The 26,237-nt window shown below is 37.4% G+C and overlaps 1 long non-coding RNA gene across 1 annotated transcript; it reads right to left on the bottom strand.

The window, feature by feature from the left end:
- Window positions 1-213: 213 nt before the first annotated feature.
- Window positions 214-26,213, bottom strand: LOC118766322. Its single transcript, XR_005002259.1, has 3 exons — window positions 26,190-26,213; window positions 20,498-20,504; window positions 214-283 (listed from the first exon to the last, which is right to left on the bottom strand). It is a non-coding gene; the product is annotated as an uncharacterized LOC118766322 (long non-coding RNA).
- Between the last annotated feature and the right edge of the window lie 24 nt (window positions 26,214-26,237).

Here is a 26,237-nt window from a genome sequence, read left to right as displayed (position 1 = left end):
CCATTACACTACCGGTGGTATATTACCTACGTTTAATCATGGGAATGCGTATGCAAGCATATTATGCTCATAAATTATAGGTAAAGACAAGGATAAACATGAGTTTATCAAGAATCAAAATTTAAAGAAAACAGAAAATGGAGAAGTAATGATGAACAACAATTCACTTACATCAATTATTATTTATTAATTCAATACAAATGGACTGCAGTCTATTGAATTAATAAATGATAATTGATGTACGTCAATTGTGGTTCATCAATATTTCTTGATTTTCTGTTTTCTTTATATATACATATACTAGCAGTATCGCCCGGCGTTGCTCGGGTTTGTAAGGGAAATAACTATATAAGCATTTTTAGAGAGTTATAGCCAAAAGATAGCAAAAAAAATGCATTAAAAATGGAAAAAAATTATGGTAAATTTTTTTTAAATCGTTGACTCATCGTAGACACTTTTAGAGAGTTACTTCTCTTATATAATAGCGAAAAAATGCATTAAAATGGAAAAAAATTATGGTAAATTTTTTTTTTAAATCGTAGACTCATCGTAGACGCGCGCTAATACCTAGAAGGGCTCGATATCACGACTATAAGATACCCGGTTTTGGTTAAACTGCACCGCAAAATGTGGGAGTAGTTAGGAATCTAAATCGTAGGAGACAGACACACAACCTTACTTTTATATATAAAGATATATATATATATATATAATATATATATATATATATATATATATATATACATATATATGTTTTCTTTATATATATATATGTATTTATTTATTTATGTGTGTATGTGTCTTACCATCGCTTAACAATCAATGTTGGTGTGTTTACGTCCCCATAACTTAGCGGTTCGGCAAAAGAGGCCGATGGAATTAGTATTAGGCTCACAAAGAATAAGTCCTGGAGTTGATTTCTTCGACTAAAACCCTTTAGGGCAGTGGTCCAGCATGGCTGCCGTCAAATGACTGAAATAATTAAAAGACATGTGTGTGTGTGTGTGTAATCATTTAATGTACACAGTATAAAGATACGAGCTGCTAACAGTTTTTACTTTGGAGACGCGTGTCTAGGCAGGTTTTTTTAACACGCTGTGCGTCTCAAAGCAACCTTAATACTCTGACCACATTTGCAAATCAGGAACTTTGTACAAGAGAAATCACGAGAAAAAAAAAAACGAAAAGGGTTTCATGGGAAAGGTACAATACATGTTATAAAAACCTACCTAGACCCGCGTTTCCAACACAAGAAAGTATTAGTAGCTTGTACCTTTATACTCCTGACATTAAATGATGTTTATCTCTCACTGGATGGAGTACGTTTTCTGTTGATTTAACCTTATCGGAACGGTAAAATATATATATATATATATAGAGAGAGAGAGAGAGAGAAGAGAGAGAGAGAGAGATTAACAAAATTATAAAAAAAAGAAAGAAATCAACACTGTATAATCCTCAGTAGGGAGGAAACGTTCGAAGACTGCTCATGGAAAAACCCCATAAAAAACCATGGGTACCCTGACTTTGGCGCCTTTTTCTTTCCTTTTTTTTCCAACTACAGGCGTATGCTCAGAGCAGGCCCGTTCACCCGCACTATTCTCGCCACTTTCATTCACCTCTCAGCAAACTGACTAGAAGACGACACTTCCCTGTCTACCTTTATTTAACTTTTCAAGTGAAACTTGAAGAAGTTGATCAGGGATTGGCCGAAGAGAAAAGTGTTTCTCTTCAGCCCCTTCAATCTCGCCTGCCATACAACCTCTTTCGCCATGGTCACCAGGCATACAAAAACAGCCTTTTCTTCCCGGTTAAAGGAAGGCGGCGGGACGATCTTCACGATGAATTCAGTTGATAGCCGGATCCATCCCACATGCGACAGCAGATGTTCAACATAAACCCATAGGTCAGCAATGCTCGGGCACTGGACGAGTGCATGTAGGACCGTCTCGTCGTCCTGTGCCTGTAAAGTTTATCTCGAACAGGCAAAGCTCCCCGTTCGAGATAAACTTCACAGGCACGGAAGTGCCGTCAGCTGAGGACCGAGATGCGCGTAGATAATAATGATAATAGTAATAATCGTCACTGTTAAACTAACTGAAACATGTAGAGATAGCATTCTTTTATGGACGTGTTGAGTTTATAAAACAGCACATCCATAAAGATGTCATCTCTAGACAGATACTGCAATAACTGGCCTATCAACACTTTATATACACAAAAGTACGATACACAGAGGACTACTTTTTACAAATATCTGTAGCGAAAACGTTTGAACAAAAAGAAATTTGTTCCTGGATTTAAGGGTATCGCAAAAGGCCTGGCAAGAGGCCCAGGCTTCCGAGTTCTTTTACAAATAAGTGTGTGAATCTGAGAGGGGAATATGTTGACTAAAATCATAATGAACTAATCCTCTTGTATTTTCTTTTACCCAAAGTCAGGAACTTTTCAGCACCCCTTCGTACGGCTACGATTTGAAATCAAGTCACTTGACTCAATAATTTCTGTCTTGTGGAAAGATATGGCTGTCAAAATATACCTATTTCTTTATTACCCACAAGGGGCTAAACATAGAGGGGACAAACAAGGACAGACATAGGTATTAAGTCGATCACATCGACCGCAGTACGTAACTGGTACTTTAATTTATCGACCCCGAAAGGATGAAAGGCAAAGTCGACCTCGGCGAAATTTGAACTCAGAACGTAACGGCAGACGAAATACCGCTAAGCATTTCGCCCGGCGTGCTAACGTTTCTGCCAGCTCGCCGCCTTAAAATATACCGTTTCCCTTACTTCAGAAAGATATCCAGTGTTTTAAAAATATCTGTTGACTGAGAAAAGCAGCAATCTGAGACGCAGGTTTATATTAGTAATTCCAGATGATCAAAACCTCGCTGTACCATTAAAATAGTTACCCATTATGCCAAGCGTTGCAAACTATGAGAGTGATATTTAATGAAAGCGCGATCCAATTTCAGATCAAAACTGGGGCTATTATATTTCACTTGCGTCAATGCCCTTGTAATATAGTCAAATAAATGTATTTTATATCATTATTGACGGTAACAATTACCTATAAGTTTTGTCTAGCTTGTTCCATTATAATGTCTATTGGTTATATTAAACATATAGATTATTTACATATACATACATACAAACACGCACGCGCACGCACACGCACACACGCACGCAGACACACACGCAGACACACACACACACACACACACACACACACACACACACACACACACACACATAATCTTGATACGTGAAATTGGATTGAACATAAATTGAGGTGCCTCTGGTGACAGATTTCGGTCATTAATGCTATTAAAACCTACTGTTCTCATAAATTGTTCAAAGGGGAATTTTAAATTCCAAACAAAAATGGCAATATATATATAACTACTGACAGCTGATGAAGGGGATTTTTCCTTGTGTTGTATGTCCTGTACTCTGTTTTTTCTGTTGTAAAAAAATGTTTTTTCCGTTTTCGTTTCTCGTTGAGTTCTACGTCTAGTTGTGGTATCCTGTACTCACGAATATATATATTTATATATGCATGTATATATACATGTAGATGTAGGTACGTACATATATGTTTGTATGTATGCATATATTTTATTTATTACACTATATATATATATATATATATATATATATATATATATATATATATATATATATATACATACATACATATATCGCACACAAGACGTGGAATGGTCTTCCCTCGTCAGTTATCGTCCCAAAATCATAACAGTTTTGTGCCTTTAACGATATATATATATATATATATATGTATATATATATATATATATATATGTGTGTGTGTGTGTGTGTGTGTGTGCGTGTATGTATGTATGTATGTTTACATATAGAGAGAGAACGAAATTGCGAGGATAATCTGGTTCTTGACTGAAGATAGATAACTTCGAATGACCCCCTCCTTGTTTTCTTTGTTTCGTCTATCTGGATGTTTTGTTGTCCCTTTTTGCATCATCTAGTTGTCCGGATGTCTTGCGTTCTTGTCCCATTTCGTATTTTATAATCAGTCAAAATTGCGAAGATGATCCGGTTCTTGACTGAAGATTGAAGGCTTCGAATGTCCCGTCCGTGTTTTTTGTATCGTCTTCTAAATGTTTTGCGTTCCTGTCCCAGTTTGTATTTTTTTACATACACACACACAAACACACACATATATATATATATATATATATATATATATATATAGGATCAGAATCGAAATCGATCAATGGAAATTTCAGCTGAGTTACCAGTGCCGGTGGCACGTAAGAAAACCATCCGAATGTGGCCGTTGCCAGCGCCGCCCAGACTGGCCTCGTGCCGGTGGACGTAAAAAGCACCATCCGTTCGTGTCCGTTGCCAGCCTCGCTTGGCCCCGTGCCGGTGGCACGTAAAAAGCACCATCCGTCCGTGGCCGTTTGCCAGCTCCGTCTGGCACCTGTGCGGGTGGCACGTAAAAAGCACCCACTACACTCACGGAGTGGTTGGCGTTAGGAAGGGCATCCAGCCGTAGAAACACTGCCATATCAGACTGGGCCTGATGCAGCCTTCTGGCTTCACAGACCTCAGTTGAACCGTCCAACCCATGCTAGCATGGAAAGCGGACGCTAAATGATGATGATGATGATGATATTATATATATATATATATATATATATAATATATATATATATATATATATATATATATATATATATATATATATGCACAGAGAGAGAGGGGGGCAGTTCAAAGTATAGAAATGAAGGAAGCCTCCAGTATAGAATATTTAAAATCTAAATTGAATGGGTAGAGACACGTCATAATAGCAATCACTAAAATATGGTACAGGAATCATCGAGAAGAGAAAAGAGGAAGAATATCAACACAAAGATGAGGAAGCAGATCCCAATGCACAGATAAACGTACGCTCCACTAATCAGATGTAGACCGTTTATACAGAGAGAGAGGGGAGGAGACAGAGAGAGAGACAGACAGAGACACAGAGAGGGGCAAGAGAAAGAAAGAAAGAAAGAAAGAAAGAAAGAAAGAAAGAAAGAAAGAAAGAAAGAAAGAAAGAGAAAAAGAAAGAAAGAAAGAAAGAAAGAGGGGGAGAGAGAGAAAGAAACAGAAAAAAGATAGGAGTGTTGAAGAGATTATAGAATCACAAAAAATAAATGTAGGGTTCTTTCCGGAGGAGAAAAGTTCTTTTTTAGGAAGTGAAAAGGGAAGGTTATATATGTAGAAGTGAGAGAGGAATTAAACAAAAAAGAAAAAAACTAAATAGGTGCAGGCGTGGTCATGTGGTTAAAAACCTCGCTTTGCAACCAATTGGTTTCGGGTTCAGTCCCACTGCGTGATATCTTTGGCAAGTGCCTTCTACTACAGACTGGACCGATCAATGTTTTTTCAAGAATTTGGTTGATGGAAATTGTTTGGAACCCCATCGTATACACACACACACACACACGCACACACACCGTTTCACATCCGGCGTTATATTTTTTGCATCTCCGTAAGTAATTCAGCAAAAAATAAGTACCAGACTTAAATATAAAATACGAATGCCAGGGTTGAAGTGTTCGACAAATATTTCCCAATGGGGTGTCTCGGTTTGGCTGCAATCCAATGACTGAGACCAGCAAAAGATAAAAAATAAAACAACGAAGAAAAAAGAAATATCTAACTTCGAAGAAAAGAAGTTCCAGTGAGTGTTTTCCAAAGAGAAAAAGAAAAAATGTATGACAAGAATATCTGAAGAAAGAGTCCGTGGGACTGATTTTAGTAGCTCAGAAATAAGGTCTAAGAGTAGATTTGATCGAGTGACTGACAGATAGACAGGATTGTTTGCTCAAACATAGAATGTGTAATGGTACAGATGAGGCCCTTTTTGACATTGTATTAGTATGTACTCAATTGTAAAGAGTTCAAAAAATTTAGATGTGATAAAATGACTGCAATAATAATTCGCTAAAATGTTTGCAAGGCGTTCGGTTTTGCATGCACAGAGAAGTAATAGAACAGTGTTATTTGAACAGAACTGAAAGAGCAAAGCAAAGTAATTGACATGGCATGCTCATTTGATAGCTAAGTGAAGGGGAAGGCAAAAAGAAAAGTAGAATTATTATACTGACTTCAATTATGAAATTCTCAAATACTGAAGTAAAAGCGTTGATAAGGTCGAGACCATACCAGTTATTATTGGGGCTTTGGAAACTGTGACGAAGAATTTGAGAATGAAACTTGGAAAACTACAATCTAATCCCGGAGTGAGTGGTGTGCAGAGAAGTTGTTTGATTGGATCAGCAAGAATAACGTGAAAATACCACGATACAAAATAAGAATAGATACGAGTAGCATGGAATATCATAATAGAAGAAAGGACAAGGCTGCTTCTCACCATTGATCGGATAGGAAGCTTAATAAACCTGCTACAACGTTAATATTGTGTGATGATGATGATGATGATGATGATGATGATTTTAAATTCTGGCACAAGGCCAGCAATTTCAGGGGAGGAGATAAGTCGATTACATCGACCAGAGTGTTCAATTGGTAATTATATTACCGACCCCGAAAGGATGAAAAGCAAAGTCGACCTCTGCAGCATTTGAACTCAGAAAGTAAAGTAGGACGAACGAAATGCCGCTAAGAATGTTGTCCGATCAGGCAGTGGCTCTCATGGCTTCTGGTCTTAATTGATTGGAATGTTATCATGTACATTGTTTTGACTTGGTATAAAAGACGGGCTACAACAAATATTCTGCTCAATACCACAGATTTGCTTGTCATTTGTTTAACCATAACCAATTGAGCATGTCCTTTAGTGGCTGACGATATGAGCATCTCTGATCACGAGCAGAAGTAGTGGGGAAGCATCAAAACCATGTATTGAGAGGAATTCTATGGAGTTTGAATAACTCACCTCTGGAAACACGGATGTTTCGTTCAACATTCTTAAACAACCCTTATTCAAGGACCATTGAGCGGGACGGGCTACACGACCTGAACAAAATTCTAACTGGGCCCTACCTGCAAGGTCATGCGCTGTTTATCTTGTTATGAGATCACCATGTTGCGCACATATGGTTGTGATGCATCTCCCTGGTGTACTCTTACCAGACGGGTAGTCATGATGGGTATTCTGGGCTTCGTACGTATATTTTACCCCAGTGTCATTTTGATGGCATGCACTGCCCTCTCACTCAATAATAATAATAATAATAATAATAATAATAATAATATAATAATAATAATCCTTTCTACCAAAGGCACAAGGCCTACGACCCCGAAAGGATGAAAGGCAAAGTCGACATCGGCAGAATTTGAATCCGGAGCATTGAGTCGGAAAAATACGTCAAGGCATTTATCCCATACTCAAAAGATTCTGCGTTGGAACGTTAATAGACTAGCAACATTATTGTTCCGTATTAGATATAACACTCACAGACACACACACACACACGCACGCACACTCATTGTCTTTGTTACCCAAATTCCAGGCATGAAGCTTTGTTTCTATGCAAGAAACCAATTCTCTATCCTTGTGGGAAGAATTCAGAAAAAGAAAAGAAAAAAAAAGAAAGAACGAAAAAGCGTACACACATTCATGCATACATACATACATACATACATATATACATACATACATACAATGAATCTGAAGATGGCAATACTCAAATAGGGGGAAAAATTGCTTTAGCCATGTTTCAATATATTCCTATTTACATCCACACCTACACATGCACTACATACACACACACACACACACACAAGCACATTTGTTCTTTCTCTCCTCCTTCTTCCATCATCTCTTTATCGTTCTATGAAACATATGGTTTTGAAAAGTAGCATTGTCTTTCTTTTTGTCTCTGCCATTCGTTATTTTCATTTCCAGTCAGTCGGCCAACGAGAGCAAAAAATCCAACTGATGCACCTATTGAAGTAAAATATGTGTTAGGTTGGAAGATCTCGAATATAATGAGAATAGATGAAGGTCATTTGATAGAACAAAATATCTTATATAGATGCTATCAATTGAAAGAAATTGATCAAAACAAAAAAGGGGGGGGGGGACAACAATAAAAAAAGAAAAAATAATCAAAAACACACAGATAAAGTGAACAAGAGTGATATTTGAAAATGGAAGAAGAAATAGACTGAAAAACTCTAGTAGCTTACGTCATAGAAAAATCATTAGAAACCGGCTTGGTAACAAACAAAGAGCCAAATATGCACTAAAAATAAATGACGCCGTTAAAGCCGAACTATAAAACAAAAATCCAGAAATCAATAAATGTTGTCTCTTACAAGGCAGAGCATATGATTAAGAGTTTCAAAGTTTCTTTCCTCAGCTCTGATGGTGGTGTATTACAGACAAACACATCGGTCGAAGGTGATGAATGGTTGGTTTTATGAGTAATGCTGCTATGGTAGCGTCGGATAAAATACCCTCAAGGTTGAGGCGTTTTTTTTTTCTTTTTCCGATACTCTTTACATTCTGAGATCAATCAGAATCGTGGTCAACTTTGCCTTTTATCATTTCGGAATGATAAAATATAATACAAGCCCAGTATCTGAGTCGATTTAATCGACTCTTTCTTCCTCACCTATATTTCTGGTAATTTGTCTATGTTAAACCTAATTGTTGTTATGGTGAGAGCAAAGTGACGAGCTGACAGAATCACTAAGAGAGCCGGAAAAAGTGCTTTGTGCTATTTCTTACAACTCATTACGTTCTGACTTCGTCTTTCTTCCCTCCGGGCTCAATGAAATGCCAGTCAAATACTGGAATCAATGTAATTTTGCAAAATTGCTGGCCGTGTACCAAAACTGGAAAGAATTATTACGGTGACAAGTGGAAAAGTAAAAATTTTAGCGCGTCCAACAAAATGCATTGGTTTGTGTAGTTGCGGTTCTTATAGCTAGCCTTAAGTCTAAATTATAAACAATAATTAATGCGATTTCTTTTAACATTTGCACAAAACCGGATGATAGTAGTGATGATGATGATGATGATGATGATGATGATGATGATGATTCCTTTCCTGGAGGAATATTCGTGGTGTTAGGGTAGTAAATGACTCCTTTTAGAAATGAATGCCTCTTCGGGAAATTACATTGGGAGAACAGCTGCTTGACTACGTTTGCAATGATGTAATACCATATACATTGAATTCGACAGAAGAATAAAAGGTGAGAATGAAACGTTGTGGTACTCATTACTTTTCCAAAAAACATTACGATGTAAATGTCGTCAACATGTTTCAAATGTAACCAGGTCATTTATTTTATCTCGATTGGCAAGGAAACTCCCATTGTTCACTCAATGGTGCTTGATATTCAGAAAAATATAAAATAGATTGTTGATTCGTTAGCCAAGAATTCCCAAGACTCTAGAGGAAGATGAAACTGGGAGCTGCAAGGTTTATGTTTTTGCCTAGGGTATTAGGCAAAATTTTTGCCTCGTATATTTTTCCTGGACCTGAAACCATGGGTACTAATAGCGGAGAAGAAGTGGGATTACTTCAATTGAAGAAACCACATATCTTCTATCTTTTATCTTTTAATAATTTCAGTCATTAGACTGCGGCCATACTGGGACACCGCCTTCAGGAGTTTTTGGTCAAACTTATCGACCACAGTACTTATTTTCTTTATAAGCCTGGAACTTATTCTATCGGTAACTTTTGCCGAACCACTAAGTTACGGTTGTCAAGCGATGGTGGAGACAAGCACAGACACAAAGGCACAGACACAAAGACACAGACACATACATATACGACGGGCTTCCTTCAGTTTCCACATCTACCAAATACACTCACAATGGCTTTGGTCGGCTCGAGGCTATAGTAGAAGACACTTGCCCAAGGTGCCGCGCAGTAGGACCGAACCCGGAATTATCTGGTTAGGAAGCAAGCTTCTTACCACAGAGACACGCCTGCGCCTATCCACACAGTCACAAATTATTTTTGCTTGTTACAGTCATTGGACTGTAGCCGTGCTTAGACATCGCCTTGAAGGGTTAGACCAGGTATAGACAACCTTTTTTGGGGGGAGACGGGTTGCATGAGACAGGAGTCATCATCAGGCAGGCCGCACCACTTAAAAAATTCAAGGTAAATTTTTTCGTTAGGCGTGCCAGTCGGAGAGTCCTGCGGGCCGCAGTTTGCCCATGACCAGTTTAATCGATCAATCGGTCCCAATATTATTTCACATCTGGTGCTTATTCTGTCGTTCTCGTTACGAGGATGCAAACAAACTAGCAGTTGTCAAGCGGTGAAAGACAAGCACGCGCATATGCACACACGCACACATGCACACACCCACACACGTACACACACGCGCGCGCACACACACTTATACAAATTTTACTTTTCCACTGTTGTCACCATAAGGAATCCTTTAGACAAAGGGAAATCTCCGTGTATTCTCTCTAATTCACTTCCCCTCCTTTGATGATCTTCTCACTCAGATATTTTTTTTCCACGTGAACCTCCCTTTCCTCATAACATAATGAAGCTGAACACACGATGTTCCATTTCACCTTAATAATCCTGTTAAAACTCTTGAGAAAGATATCTAGTCATTTCCGAATATTAAGGATCCATATGGCTAGTTAGTATTCATCTCCGTTTTCTGTAGCTTAGACAGATTACTATTCTACTAATAGTAGTACTTTTTTTTCACGTAACAGAATAACTGAAATTTGTGTTTTGAAAATCTGGTAAGTAGCTTGCTTACCAACCACATGGTCCCGGGTTCATTCCCACTGCATGTCACCTTGTACAAGTGTCTTCTACTATAGCCTCGGGCCGACCAAAGCCTTGTGAGTGGATTTGGTAGACGGAAACTGAAAGAAGCCCGTCGTATATATGTATAAATATGTATGTATGTATGTGTGTGTATATGTTTTAGTGTTTGTGTTTGTCCCCCCAAACATCGCTTGACAACCGATGCTGGTGTGTTTACGTCCCCGTAACTTAGCGGTTCGGCAAAAGAGACCGATAGAATAAGTACTAGGCTCACAAAGAATAAGTCCTAGAGTCGATTTGCTCGACTTAAAGGCGGTACTCCAGCATGGCCGCAGTCAAATGACTGAAACAAGTAAAAGAGTAAACATTAATTAAATTTGACCGCCAGAAAAATGAAGGCAAAGCCAACCTCAGCAGAATTTAAAAAAAAAAAAAAACAGAAGGCGTAACTAAAAGCCGCAGCTCCTTCTCTTACAGAACCGACTTGAAGCTAAATGGACCGGACAGTTGGGAAATAAATGTCTTGGTTATAAATGCTACTCGCTAGTGTACTAGCTAGTGTACGAACAGTCAAGTTTTCTTGCTCGTTATTCGAAGCCATATTGAATCAGTGGATCGTCCGTGATTCTCACATAACACCCCCACCCTCCCCCGCGCCGTTAATGCTGAATCACTCAAAATCAATATAATATAGAATAGTGCAATACGTAGCTTAGATGATAGTACGATAGATGCGAGATATTTATGAAATGTCGTCCACTGTTTATCTGTTAATAGTACAAAACCTATTTGGTCAGATTGTGGAAATCAATATTCTATTTTAATTACTCGTATTTACTACTACTTACTATGTAAATTGTTTATATTTAGATAAACAAGCTGTTGACGTTAATTACTCAGTTCTCTATATTTAGACTATTTTCCCTCCTTTAATGTAATTTCCGAACAGGGCCGGATTAAGGTCAACTAATTTTCTAAGCACAGTCTAACAATGTTGCCCTCTCGACCCTTCCATTATCATTCTGACAAGACATTAAGTCATAATAATGTGCTAAATGTGAAATAATATAATTAAAAATACCGTTTTCTTCGAGTTCATTCCTCAGCTCAGATCCCGCAACTATACTGAATATAGACTGCTTTTCTTCTTTTTTTTTTTTAATAATTTTAAAAATTATATTTATTTAGCACAAAATAGTTGTAAGCATTATGGACACATTACGTATTTATTTATAACTAGATCAACAAGAAAATGTAAATTTTCCAAGTCTTTGCAAATGGCGCCCGGGTTTCTAACCACCAGACTGCGGACCATTTGGTCCCGGGCCGCATAGAAAGAATATTTTTAAAATTTTATTTCTATTCTATTATTGCAATCTGTTGAGTGTTTTTGCATTATATGTAGATTATATATACAATACATATGTATTATCCTTATAATAATTAAATTATACAGGAGTGGGCAAAGGTAGGTTTACAGTTGCTTGACTCAAGCAGACACTCAAAGTCACCAGAAATTGTTTTTAAAAAGGGCTTCCAGTGAACTAGGGCATCTCCCACAGATCCCTAAGTCGACATTTGAATCACTTAGGTATAAAAAAAAGAAAGAAAGAAATGAAAAGAACATTATATTCATCTTAACCAAGTGTATACCTACATTTGTCCACCCCTGTATGTTATGCACTGTATTGGGTTTTTTCTATTTTATTTTATGCGCATTATCTCCCGGTCTGTAGGAAAATAGTCTTGTATGAAACCACTCTGTAGTACATGAAAGGGTGGAGACCAATGCTTTAGAGCGAGAAAAGAAATATACAAATTTTCAAAGTTTTTTCTTTTATCAATGAAAAACAAAAGCTGCTATAATTTTATCATTTGCATAATAGTAAATATGGTTGTGGAAAAGAAAAGAAAATCTTTCTAATGTCTCTTTTGGTGTTCTAAGCACATTATGCATGTATTGTTTAATAGTTAATCAAAGCTGCTCTCGACACCACACGGCAGGGACACAGGTATTTCTAAAAATTAGAGAGTGGAAAGTGAACCAGTGATCACAGAACCAACAATGGCTTCGATTCTTTTGTCTCTCTAATTTGTTTTTGGTCTTAAATCGGTTGTGGCTAAGGAATTCTTTATCTGTGAGTGAGCAGTTAAACGAAGAAGAGGCTAACTGCCCATTAGATAGAGTCCATATAATTAAAACACACACACACACACACATTCACATACACACAAAACTGGGATCTAATGACAGGTTGACAGAAACAATTACGGTCACTAAAAAAAATTAAACAGAAGCAAAATTTTGTGTCCGAGGAAACGAGCGATGCTCTGCGGCGATTAAGAATGAAAAAGGAACTGTGAAGAAAATTAGTGAGACCCTCCCTTTAGAGGAAATGAATTCTTTTGTTTTAGCATAAAAAAATCATTCTCCTTACGACGGTACACAGAGAAATGAGGGATTGACAGGCAGACGGACAGAGAAAGAGAGTGAGACGGAGACACAGACAGACAGACAGGCATACAAATAAATAGATGAGAGATAAGAGATAGACAAACAGACGAATAGGCTGTTTCGTTGATTGGATCAATAGGAACCCTCGTCGTCGTACGTATACATATATACATACGGAGTGCCCTATACATACATACATACATACATACATACATACAGTGGTCTGAGAGATAGTCACGGCCCCTCATTGGCTCCCGGCTCCCCGAATCATTGTACCAACTGACATCCTTCCTCTCCGTCTTATAAGACATGTCCACGTGCACATAGACAGACAGACCTAAAGCTGACATATAGTAGAGAGAACTTGACAAATATAACTGACTGACTGTCTGATCAATCGAATGATTAATCAAATAACTGGTTAAATATTTAACTAATCGACGAATAATAAAGAAATGAAATATAACCAGTGCTTGTGTTTATTATTGGTAAAATGACCCTCTCGAGATAAAACAAAATCTGTCTCAGCAAGAATCTCGCAAACGAAATACAAAAATGAAATGATAGAGATATGTTTCAGATGAGTCACAATTTCTAATATGGAAAAATATTGACCTGTAAAACAAATATTTAAACCATACAAACATTGGCATATTTTAGAGAGAGGAAACTAATTGATTACATGAAGCCCAGTGTACAGATAGTACATATTTTATCGACCTCGAAAGGAGGAACTTCAAACTCGACTTCAGTGAAGTTTGATCTCAAAACGTAAAGAGAACTGGGAGAAATGCCGTTAATTATTTTCGTCCGATGCGCTAACGATTCTTCCAACACGTCACCTTTCACCAAAAGCTAATAATGGTTGCAAATTTTGACACAAGCCCAGCAAGTTCGGCGGTGGGAGTAAATTGATTGTATCAACACCAGTACTCAACTGGTACTTATTTTAACGAGTCCGAAAGATGAAAGGCAAAGTCGACTTCGAAGGAGTTTAAACTCAGAACGTAAAGACGGACGAAACGCCGCTAAGTATTTTGCCCGGCTTGCCAGCATGCCAGCCTACACAGAAAGTTAAGGATGATAACAATAATTTCAAACTTTGGCACAAGGCCAGCAATTTTCAGGAGAAGGAATTAGACTATTACACCAACACCAGAGTAAAACAGGTACTTATTTCATCGTCTCTGAAAGGAATGAAAAGCTAGATCGACCCCGTTAAATCTGAACTCAGAACGTAAAAAGCCGGGGAAAATGCCATTAAGCATTTTGACCGACACGCTAACGATTCTGCCAGCTCGCCACCTTACACACAAAAAAGAATAAATAATAATAAAAGCACTAATAATATTTTCTCTTCCATTTTTTTTTCACCTCTTAAAGATTTCTTTAAATCTGCTTAATTATATATCATGATTTCACCTACCTTCCTGGTAAAAGTTCATAACTAATGGCAGATTTCAGTCTTTGTAACATTTTTTCTGTTTGTAATTTTTTTGATATATGGTAGTAGAACAAATAAAAATTATCATTAAAAACCATTTGCAAGAGTTTTATTTACCTTTATATATATATATGGTGTTGCAGTAGAAAGATTTTGGAAAAATTCCATTGAAAATGATGTGTTTTAATTGTTTATATTAAATTTAAACAATAGACATGACAGGGAACTGAAGAATTCCATTCTCGACATCTGGAACTTCATTGGTTAACCAATTAACCACTTAGACATGTGACATTAGTAGGTAATTTTCCAATCGATCTCATCCAATCAATCTCGTCCTGTTGCTTTGAGTGCATACAACAACAACAATAATAACGATAACGACGATGGTGATGATGATGATGATGATGATTTTCGTTTGTGTTTCAAAATTAATAACGAAGGTTCTTTGGTGGAATTTTTATGAACACAAAACCGACAGATGGTATTAGAATTACAAAATGAACTTTGGCTTCAAACCTCTCTTTGAAAATTGTTGGACATGACAGATTGACCTTAGGTCTTGTTCATTGTAGCTATTGTGCCGGAATCTTCATTCATACACATACATACATACGCATACACACACACATACATACACACATACACACACAAAGATACACACATGTACACGTACGCACGCGTGCGCGTACACACGCATATACACACACACCCGCATGCCTCTTTACATATATACCTAACCTTTAATAAAATAAATTATATTTAGATAGAGACAAAGAGAGAGAGAGAAAAAGAAAAAGAGAAAGAGAGAGACACGGGGGAAGGGAAAAAGAGAAAGAGAGGTAGGGAGAAAAAGAGGGAGAGACAGACAAGGAGAAGGAGGTGAGGAAGAGAAAGGGTTAGAAGGAGAAAGAGAGAGAGAAGACAGACAGACAGACAGACAGACAGACAGACAGATAGATAGATAGATAGATAGATAGACAGACAGACAGACAGATAGACAGATAGATAGATAGATAGATAGATAATAGATAGATAGATAGATAGATAGATAGATAGATAGATAGATAGATAGATAGATAGACAGACAGATAGAGTGAGTGAGCGAGTGAGTGAATGAGTGAGTGAGGTGAGTGAGTGAGCGAGCGAGTGAGTGAGGGAGGGAGTGAGTAAGTGAGAGAGAGAGAGAGAGAGTGAGTGATGGGGAGGGAGGGAGAGAGTCATACCAAAAAATAATCAAGCGTAGCAGAAGTTCTGAAAATTAATTCCAACCAACTTAAAGAAGTTCGTCATAGCAATTTTTGTTTTTTCCTATTTTTATTTGCTTTGGATTCTATCACAACACACAACATACTAATTATAGATGTTTTCTTAGTAACTCTTTAGTATAGGAAAGAAGTCAGCAAAAGTCGGTGAAATGAAATGAAGACGCTCAAAGCATCCTTTTGCATATAATGGTTATTACTTCATAATTATATGATTATTTCCTCTCTTTGGATACAGTGCAAATACGACAATACGATAAACCACAACTTCTGGAGATTAAACAGCACAAAGCTTAAATACGTGGTTTTGATAATGTTTTCATTTTTGAGCTTCAACATAACTCGAATTTTTACTGCGCTATTTGTATATATGGAGGCGGTTATAATTCGACCTCTCTCTCTTTCTCTTTTACTCTTTTACTTGTTTCAGTCATTTTGACTGCGGCCATGCTGGAACACCACCTTTTAGTACTTATTCTATCGGTCTCTTTTTGCCGAACCGCTAAGTGACGGGGACCTAAACACACCAGCATCGGTTGTCAAGCAATGCTAGGGGGACAAACACAGACACACAAACACACACACATATACATATATATACATATATACGACAGGCTTCTTTCAGTTTCCGTCTACCAAATCCACTCACAAGGCATTGGTCGGCCCGGGACTATAGCAGAAGACACTTGCCCAAGATGCCACGCAGTGGGACTGAACCCGCAACCGTGTGGTTGGTTAGCAAGCTACTTACCACACAGCCACTCCTGTGCCTGTTTCTTTTTTTTTTTTTTTTTCTTTTTTAAAATACCTCGTTGAATGCCGCTGAAGAGTTTTCTATACTTCTTTTTATTCTCTTCAATAATCTTACATAAGATTAATTTTATATGTAATTTTAACACACACACACACACCACACACACACACACACACACACACACATACACAGAATGTACAACGGCGGGGTCAGAATTTTACCCCATTTTAAATAGGACTGGATATTTTATTGAGGATCGCATTGCAAACACTTCTTCTTCTCTTCTTCTTCTTCTTCTTCTTTCCATTTCATGCCAGGTGGCAGCCATATGAGGTTTCCTCTCTCTCTCTTTCTCTCTCTCTCTTTCTCTCTCTCTCTTTCTCTCTCTCTCTTTCTCTCTCTCTCTCTCTCTCTCTCTCTCTCTCTCTCTCTCTCTCCATGCTGCCCAGTCGATGGTCGTGGTTCGCACCTAGTTTCACGTTCTCCATCTATTGCCCTCCGTCTCTTTTCCAACATTTCTTCTCCGGGTGTTCTTGGGTTTTCTGCCCTTCCCCCTTCCATCAGGGACCCATGTCATGGTTGCCATCATCGGCTCCTAAGCTTCCTCTCGGCTTTCATTCTAGCGCGTCATGCTTCCTTCTCTTTCCAAGTCAGTAACCACTGTCTCTCCAAGGTGTTGTAAATTCGTCCGAGTGTTTGGAGATTCTATAGTCAGAAGTGTTTCCTGTTTTATTTTCTTTCAGGAATAGGTGATTAGCCCAATACTCAAACTTCAGGACCTGAAATAGAGGTTGATTTTCTGACAGGATTTCCTTTCCTCAGACCAGTGGTTCTTAACCATTTTATTTTCTCTAATGGACCCCCTTTGATTCCTATTTTCCTCCGCTGAACCTTCATAGTCACTCGATGTTTTAAAAATCTTATCTCTCTCTATATATATAAAGCTGAAGTTGTCTGTGTGTGTGTGGCAGGTTTGGTAGCCTTCAATTAACACTATCTCCTCCGAGACCCTACGGCGCAAGTTGACCAAAATTGAGAGTATGATAGAAGAAGGCTTGCTCTTCCTTCCGTAGAAGAAAAAATTCAAATCGGACCATGTTAACACCAAAAATTATTTACATCAAAAAGGTGCTTTTTTTCTATGAAAATTCTTATTTTTTACTGTTTTTTAACTGCTGTGTCGTCATTTTTCGGTGTATTTCAAACAGAAAAATTTTCCCTTAAAGAGAATAACAAGCTACATAATGCAAAATGTTTACTTTTCAAAAATTCCAATTCTAAAGGGTCGAAAAGAAAACAAGCCCGAGCAACGCTGAGCTATACTGCTAGTATATTTTTATAATTAAATATTCTTAGGAATTATATTTTTAAAAAATTGTTAAAATATTTCTTATATTGCAGAAATATAACCAGTTTATTGTGCAAAAATTTTAGCAACAAAATCTTATGGGGTTTAAACAGCACAAACGTTAAGTATGTGGTTTTGATAATGTTTTCATTATAGAGCTTTTACAGTATAAGTCGAATTTATGCTGCGTTATTTGTATATGCGGGGGCGGTTATAATTTTGACGTGTTTTTTTTTTTACATCCTCGTTGAATACCGCTGAAGAGTGTTCCATACTTTCTTTTTCTTCTCTTTAATCATAATAACCTTATATGAGATTAATTTTATATATTATTTTAACACACACACACACACACACACACACACACACATGTACTCTGGCGGTCAGATGGACCCTGGTTGAAAACCACTGCTCAAGACGATTCCAGTGATGTTCACACTCATATGAGTAAATCTGCAAGAGTCTAAAGAAGTCATCTGCGAAGAACATCTACTTATTGCAGAAAAAAAAAAAAAATGAAAAATGCGATCGAATGAAAATGTATACTAACTGCTTGAGGTGTCATTTCTGCCCAAATATAAGTGAAAACATTAGAATTGAACTCAAATATTTGACTGAAATAAGTATTAAATACCTTTCATTTTATTGCCTTTTTTCCCCCTTCCTTTATTGAGCATATTCTTTTACTCTTTTACTTGTTTCAGTCATTTGACAGTGGCCATGCTGGAGCACCGCCTTTTAGTCGAGCAAATCGACCCCAGGACTTATTCTTTGTAAGCCTAGTACTTATCCTATCGGTCTCTTTTGCCGAACCGCTAGGTTACGGGGACGTAAACACACCAGCATCGGTTGTCAAGCAATGTTGGGGGGACAAACATACACACAAACACACACACACATATATATATATATATGTATACTACGGGCTTCTTTCAGTTTCCGTCTACCAAATCCACTCCCAAGGTGTTGGTCTGCCCGAGGCTATAGTAGAAGACACTTGCCCAAGGTGCCACGCAGTGGGACTGAACCCGGAACCATGTGGTTGGTAAGCAAGCTACTTACCACACAGCCACTCCTTCACCTATGTTTAACAAAATTTAATAAAATAGATCAAAATTATGTCTCGATCGAATTTTTCACCCGACCGAAATTATGACGACCCGTGTAGAACAAGAATAAATGGATATTTTACTGAGGCAATCAGGAACATGGGGTTTTATACTGGATATAGGGATTCGTTGAATTGCTTTATCTAAGAAACATGTATAAAAATAAAATAAAATATTCTGATGTATGACCGAATTCGAAAGACTTTCAGAGATGCGTGCTTTTGTTTTCCAGATATCTTTATTAAAAATATGCATTATGATCTCTTTCGACATCATGGCCTATTGAACCAAATACGAAAGTTTGTTTGATTTGAAATAAACAGTTTGCCTGCTTTAAGACTAAACTGCGTAGTCTCAATGTATTAATTAATTTTTTATTTCATTATGTGAAATAAAGAAAGCGGAACACAAATATGGGGTAAAAAAAAAATTAAATATAAAAAATAACGACTATAATTTATAGATTCGAAGGTTGAATAGAACAATTTCACGAGAGGTGAAAGTGATGGCTCCAATAAGCTAGCATCTGTTCCTTTTGAAGGAAGCACCGTGGTCAAAGTGCAAAATCATGAACACTCTACATCCTTTGAAAACGAAAACAATGACTGAACTGTTCTCAGTTCTGTCGAAAACTACAACAATAATAAACAATCGGATTGCACTGCGCCACAAACAAATCTACAGGATTGTGATGCTTAAGAGGATAACCTAATAAATATTTTATTAATATTGACTTGATGAAATTTGATACAACAGCCGAACGGTTGTAACACATACATATCACACAAATTGTTAAATTTGGTACAACAGCCGAACAGTTGTAACACTGGACATCACACAAATTGTTAAATTTGGAACAGACTGGTTTCAATTAAAAAACAGTCATTTTGATGCCGATGACAGAGTTCTACGACCGCATTTTGGTTCAAATGACGCATTCTGAATAGACGAGAGGCCAATCTCTTCTGTTTAGTGTATTCCTTTCTGCATAACGCAGTATACTGTTTATGTTGTCTTCTTTACCATCAACGCATATGGCATCCGATTGTTAGTCTGCTGTCAAAACAAGGGGATGGACTCATTAAATGGAAAAACGAAAAGGAAAAACATTGAAATGTTATATGCCCATTGAAATAGCGATAGTAATTGTGAGTCATATTCTACTTGAAAACAAAAAAATTAAGCGCTGAAACTGTCTTCAAAGTGGTATTGACGAAGAGCAGGCTGAAAAGTCAAATTCAACAGAAGAACAATAAAAGGAGAGATGTACTGCGATGGTTGCTGGGTTTTACACAATATTTAGCGGATCTTTTCGGTTTGAACGGCAGTTTTTAAAAATAACTTCCACGTAACTAAACACTTTTAAACTTCGTATACTGGTAGAATGTTTTTATAAAACATCTTTTTCTCTTGGCTTCATTGAAAAAATTCCATGGTTTGTAAGATATTTGTTTATTTTTCTTCAATTTCTGCAATTTCAACCAATCAATGACGTCTATTGAGGTGAAAACATTCTGTGCTGTATGAATATGTCCCTCGTTTAAGAAACAGATTGGGTTTATTTACATTTCTGAAGAAAAAAGATACCCTTCCCTCCACCCCTAACCCTAACCCTAACACTAACCATAACCCTAACCCTAACTAACCCTAACCCTAAAACAGATTGAAATGCAATAGATCGATACTAGGGTCATAATTATAGGTGACAATTTCATATGACACCGCTAGAAAAAACTGCCGTTCAAACAGAAAAGCTCCTATTTAGCTACGCATAGTCTTGTATTTTGCGATAATACTGAGTATATAACTTGAAATGAAAACCCTGGAAATTTTCTGTGCCGTTTGCAGTTATAAGCAAAATATGATCCAGTTGTGAAAGAGCATGTAAAAAAAAAAATTAATATCTTAGTTTATTTTGAAATCCAAAATAAGCTTATCAATATTACCGCTTCGCATTTGCGAAATTATTGTTTGTCAGCAAGTCATAGAAAAAAAAATTATGGTAATATATTTTATCCCCCATCTGATTTAGGCCATCGACACAATTGGCCCGAGTGATTCATTTAGTTGACAATAACTTCTAGAAAAGAAAAGTCAAAGAGTTATTTGGTAACTTATTGAATGTAAAAGAAAAACGATACTGCAAAAATTGGTTTCAAATTTTGGCAAAAGGCCAGCAATTTGGGGAAAGGGGCAAGTCGATTATATCGCCCCCACAGCTCAGCTGGTACTTATTTTATCGACCTCGAAAGGATGAACAGCAAAGTCGATCTCAGCGGAATTTGAATTCAGAACATGAAGATGGACGAAATACCTATTTCTTTACTACCCACAAAGGGCTAAACACAGAGAGGACAAACAAGGACAGACAAACGGATTAAGTCGATTATGTCTACCCCAGTGCGTAACTGGTACTTATTTAATCGACCCCGAAAGGATGAAAGGCAAAGTCGACCTCGGCGGAATTTGAACTCAGAACGCAACAGCAGACGAAATACCTCTAAGCATTTCGCCCGGGTGCTAACGATTCTACCGGCTCTCCGCCTTATATACCGCAGATATTGGTTTCAAGTTGTGGCACAAGGCCAGCAATTTCGGGGGCGGAGATAAGTCTATTACATCGATCCCAGCTCTCAACTGGGACCTGTTTTATCGACCCCAAAATGATGAAATGCAAGGTTGACCTCGGCAGAATGGACACTGCGAATATTGAGAAGACAATAAGCACAAAATCAGAGGCAAATAAAATTTTATTGAGTCATCATGTTTCGATCCTGTTGTTATGTCAGGTTATCTGTCAGGCGTTCAGCAGAATTCTCGACAAATTCAAAAGTAGTGTTTATAAACTGTGACGGCCATATTTAAATTGAATATTTCTTCTTCCTATAAATTTGCAAACAAGCTATTAGCTTTTTTAAACAAAAAGTATAGCTAAAACCATTTATTATTTGTATATTCATCCGACAGTGAAGGTGCGTGGCTTAGTGGTTAGGGTATTCGAGTCACGATCGTAAGTTCGATTCCCGGCGGCGCGTTGTGTCCTTGAGCAAGACACTTTATTTCACATTACTCCAGTTCACTCAGCTGGCAGAAATGAGTAGTATCTATATTTCAAAAGATCAGCCTTGTCACACCCTGTGTCACGCTGGATCTCTCTGAGGACTTACATTAAGAGTATGCGTGTTTGTGAAGTGTTCAGTCACTTCTCATAAATTTCACGAGCAGGCTTTTCCGTTGATCGGATCAACTGGAACCGTCATCGTCATAGTAACCGACGGAGTGCCAGTTATTCATCTGACAACTTGATGGGAAAAATTACAGCAGGAGCTTAAGATCTCTGTTAAGTGTGAACAAGTGGAGTGGCTGTGTGGTAAATAGCTTGCTTACCAACCACATGGTTCTGGGTTCAGTCCCACTGCGTGGCACCTTGGGCAAATGTATTCTACTATAGCCTCAGGCCGACCAAAGCCTTGTGAGTGGATTTGGTAGACGGAAACTGAAAGAAGCCCGTCGTATATATGTATATATATATATATGTATGTGTGTGTGCGTGTGTGTGTGTGTGTGCGTGTGTCTGTGTTTGTCCCCCTAGCATCGCTTGACAACCGACGCTGGTGTGTTTACGTCCCCGGCAAAAGAGATCGATAGAATAAGTACTAGGCTTTCAAAGAATAAGTCCTGGGGGCGATTTGCTCGATTAAAGGCGGTGCTCCAGCATGGCCGCAGTCAAATGACTGAAACAAGTAAAAGTAAAACTAAGAAAGACGGTGGAATACAAAAGAAAGGGTAATAAATGTTATACATGAAAACTGGATTAATAATTGTTAGAATTGTTCGAGCAGTTAAGTGGGAATGGCAACACGACTGAAACAAAAAGTAGAGCTTATAAGGTTCTGCAACGTTTGCTTACATTTCATTTTCATGCGCGTTTGGAAAAACCTTTTATCATTTATCAGTCGAATACAGAAACGTCTTGGAGACACATAAACGAATTTTTTAAAAATAACTGCTGATATTAATTCTTTGAAAAAGAAATTGATAGCTTCACATGAATAGTTTTCTCAAGAAGCCCTTAAAGTGGGGGAGAATTAATGTGAAACATGTGTATTAACTATTGAAAGAACAAATATGTTATAAATAAATGCAGGTTGAAGATGCAACAGATGCTATATTGCTGGACAGGAAGTTTGTCGCATTACGAATGATATATTGATTGCGTGATTATAAAAATAGCCAAAATATTTTCTTGCTTACGGTTTGGATTTCAACCAGATATGCAAAATAATATTTATGGAGATTCAGAAGACGTAAAATTGCTATCCAAGTAATACTAGCTAGCTAGAATTATACAGAGAAATTAAAGATAGCAGAATATCGATAAAAGAAAAACAGACCGACTTTTCTGAACCAAAGATTGTAAATAATTTACTGAATATATAACTTTATATATTGATGTTGTTTTCCTAAATTTAGAAATTGCAGATTTTGTCAACAAGTAGTTTTATTGGTGTATTCGCAGCCGTAAAAGTACGAAAAGGTCACATATGAGGGTTGTCTCAAAAGTAATACAAAAGTGGTCATAACATTTTTATTAAATGACATAAGTCATTCAAATTGCACGTTTGTAGAGTAACTCTTCTTCTATAGTGACTCTTCTTCCCGTTCTTCTTTGTTGCAAACAAATAATGAGGTTCAAGCCGAAGCAGTGTACTGTCAGTGAGTTCTTGACGAAGGAGGGATATAGGCTCGCTAACATTTACAGAAGTCTACAAGTTGATCATAGAGATGACATAACTGACAAGAGTAATGTACAGAGATAGATGAAGGGAAACCAGCATTAATGACAAACATCGCAGTAAGAAACATTTAAATGCGACTACTGACACAAATCACCAGCGAGTGGATGAATTGATTTGTGAAGAATGATGAGCCACAGTCCGTGAGCTTGCTGCACAAGGGAACTGTAGTCAGAATGCACTACAGTAGATTGCGGAATACTTTGTGTAAAGGAAAGTGTATGAAAAGTGTATACCTCATACCTCGGCGGTTGACACTTGATTTGAAGGATAGAAGTCTGCCTTGATAAAGCCAGAGATCTGGTGAGAGGGCTGAAACATGACCGTATCTTTATGGTTCAGAAACGAAGGCTCAGTATATGAATGGTCCCGAAGCTCTTTTCCAAAGCCGAAGAAGTTCAAGAGCCAGCGATCGGTACAGACAATCATGATGACTTTTTCGGGATTGTTTTCTGAAACGCGATTGTACCATAAACAGCAAGCGGTACATTGAAACTCAAAAGGTTTAGAGAAGCCATTAGGACAAAGAGATCGAACAAGAATCTGAAAAGTATCCACATTCACCATAGCAAAAATGGACCACTCATATCTTTGGCAAGAAATCAGGCAATCGGCAAGCTGAGCTGGCCGGTGGTTCCCCCACCCACTGTACAGCCTAGATTTGGTACCCTTCGTCTCCTGCCTGTTAGAAGTCAATCTTCGGGGGACAACGATTTGATGAAACAGATTAGGTAAAAGTGCCTGTGAAGAAGTGGGTAAACCATAAATTCTTTGAAAGAGGATTCGTGTCACTGAGTCAACGATAGAGCAAGTACATTTCTTGTGATACAGATTATGTTAGGTAAGACCTTTATATATAGGAAGAGAAACTCTACCAACATAGGCAATTTGAATAGCCTGTTGGTTAAAAAAAAGTAGATAAAAGAGTTAAGCCCACTTTGTATACTATAAGCATGAATATCAGTATGCTACCTATATATATATATATATATGTGTGTGTGTGTGTGTGTGTGTGTGTGTGTGTGTGTGTGTGTGTGTGTGTGTGTGTGTGTGTGTGTGTGCTTGTGTGTGTGTGTACATAAATGTCTGTGTGTTTGGGGTTACTCTAACTCCTCCCACACCGTCCAACCGATTTTAATGATTTTTGGTACATAAGTAGATCCTATGCCCTGAAGTACAAATAAAGCCGGAATTTTTCGAAAACTTGATAATGCTTAGCTGGCATCGATTTTGTGAGCTACATCGGGCGTTTGAATGGAAATCCCCATAACGATGTTATTTTTCTTGCAGCTTTTGCATTTTTTGTCCGATTTTGATGAAAATCGATGAGTGAACGAGTCTTATGACAGTTGATGTCAATATATATGGCATTGACAAAAAAAGTCGATAATTGCGCCTGAGCAGTGGTTTTATAAAATCAATAGGCCTTGTGCGTGCAAATACCCATATGGATTTTATTTTTGGTCGTAACTTTTATATTTTTTATCCGATTTTAATGAAATTTGAGAGGGAGACGGTAAAGGCTTTTTATTTAATTCAAAAGGGCTTGAAAAGGGCACAAATGCATAAAAGTATTTCCTTATAGACATTCTTACCGATTTTGTAGAAATTTTACACGTCATTACAGTTTGTGCCCATTAGTTGATACCAGCATGAAGAGTTGACAAAAAATCGATAATTGTGCGTGAGTGGGGGTGGGATTAAGAAATCAATAGGCTTTTTGTATGCAATTATGCATAGGATTAATATTTTATGCTATAACTTTTACAGAATTCATCCGATTTTCATGAAATTTGACATTTAGGTGAAGTTTATGGTCAGAGTCGTGTAGTAGGATTAAGATTAAACTGGTGAAAGGCAGAAATCGTCAAAATTCACTCATAATTAAATAATGAACTATTTTGAAGAAAATTGACCCATGAATAAAATTAAGAACTTCGACATATGAAATATCGATTATTCATATAATGTATTGGAAGTCAATGGCATATTTTCATGTAAATGGTCACATGGATTCTATTTTATGACATAACCTTAATACTTTTCTTCGGATTTTGCTGCGAGTTGACACGCTGATCAATTTTGTACAGAGGGTGGCATTAAGGGGAGAGAAATAAACAAGCATCACTCTCAACGGGTCGAGGTACACCCAAAAGTTTGACTGCGATTTCAGACCGGTCCAGTATGTAGGAGTATGTCGAAAGCGTTAACCAAGTAAAATCATTGCCGAATCAGATATAACATCTTAATGGGTACTATATATATATATATATATATATATAATATATATATATTATATATATA

Source organism: Octopus sinensis, linkage group LG1 (assembly GCF_006345805.1).
Source record: "Octopus sinensis linkage group LG1, ASM634580v1, whole genome shotgun sequence".
NCBI classification, from domain to species: domain Eukaryota; kingdom Metazoa; phylum Mollusca; class Cephalopoda; order Octopoda; family Octopodidae; genus Octopus; species Octopus sinensis.
The sequence above is the reverse complement of the archived record's forward strand: the minus strand, read 5'-3'. Positions and strand labels throughout refer to the sequence as shown.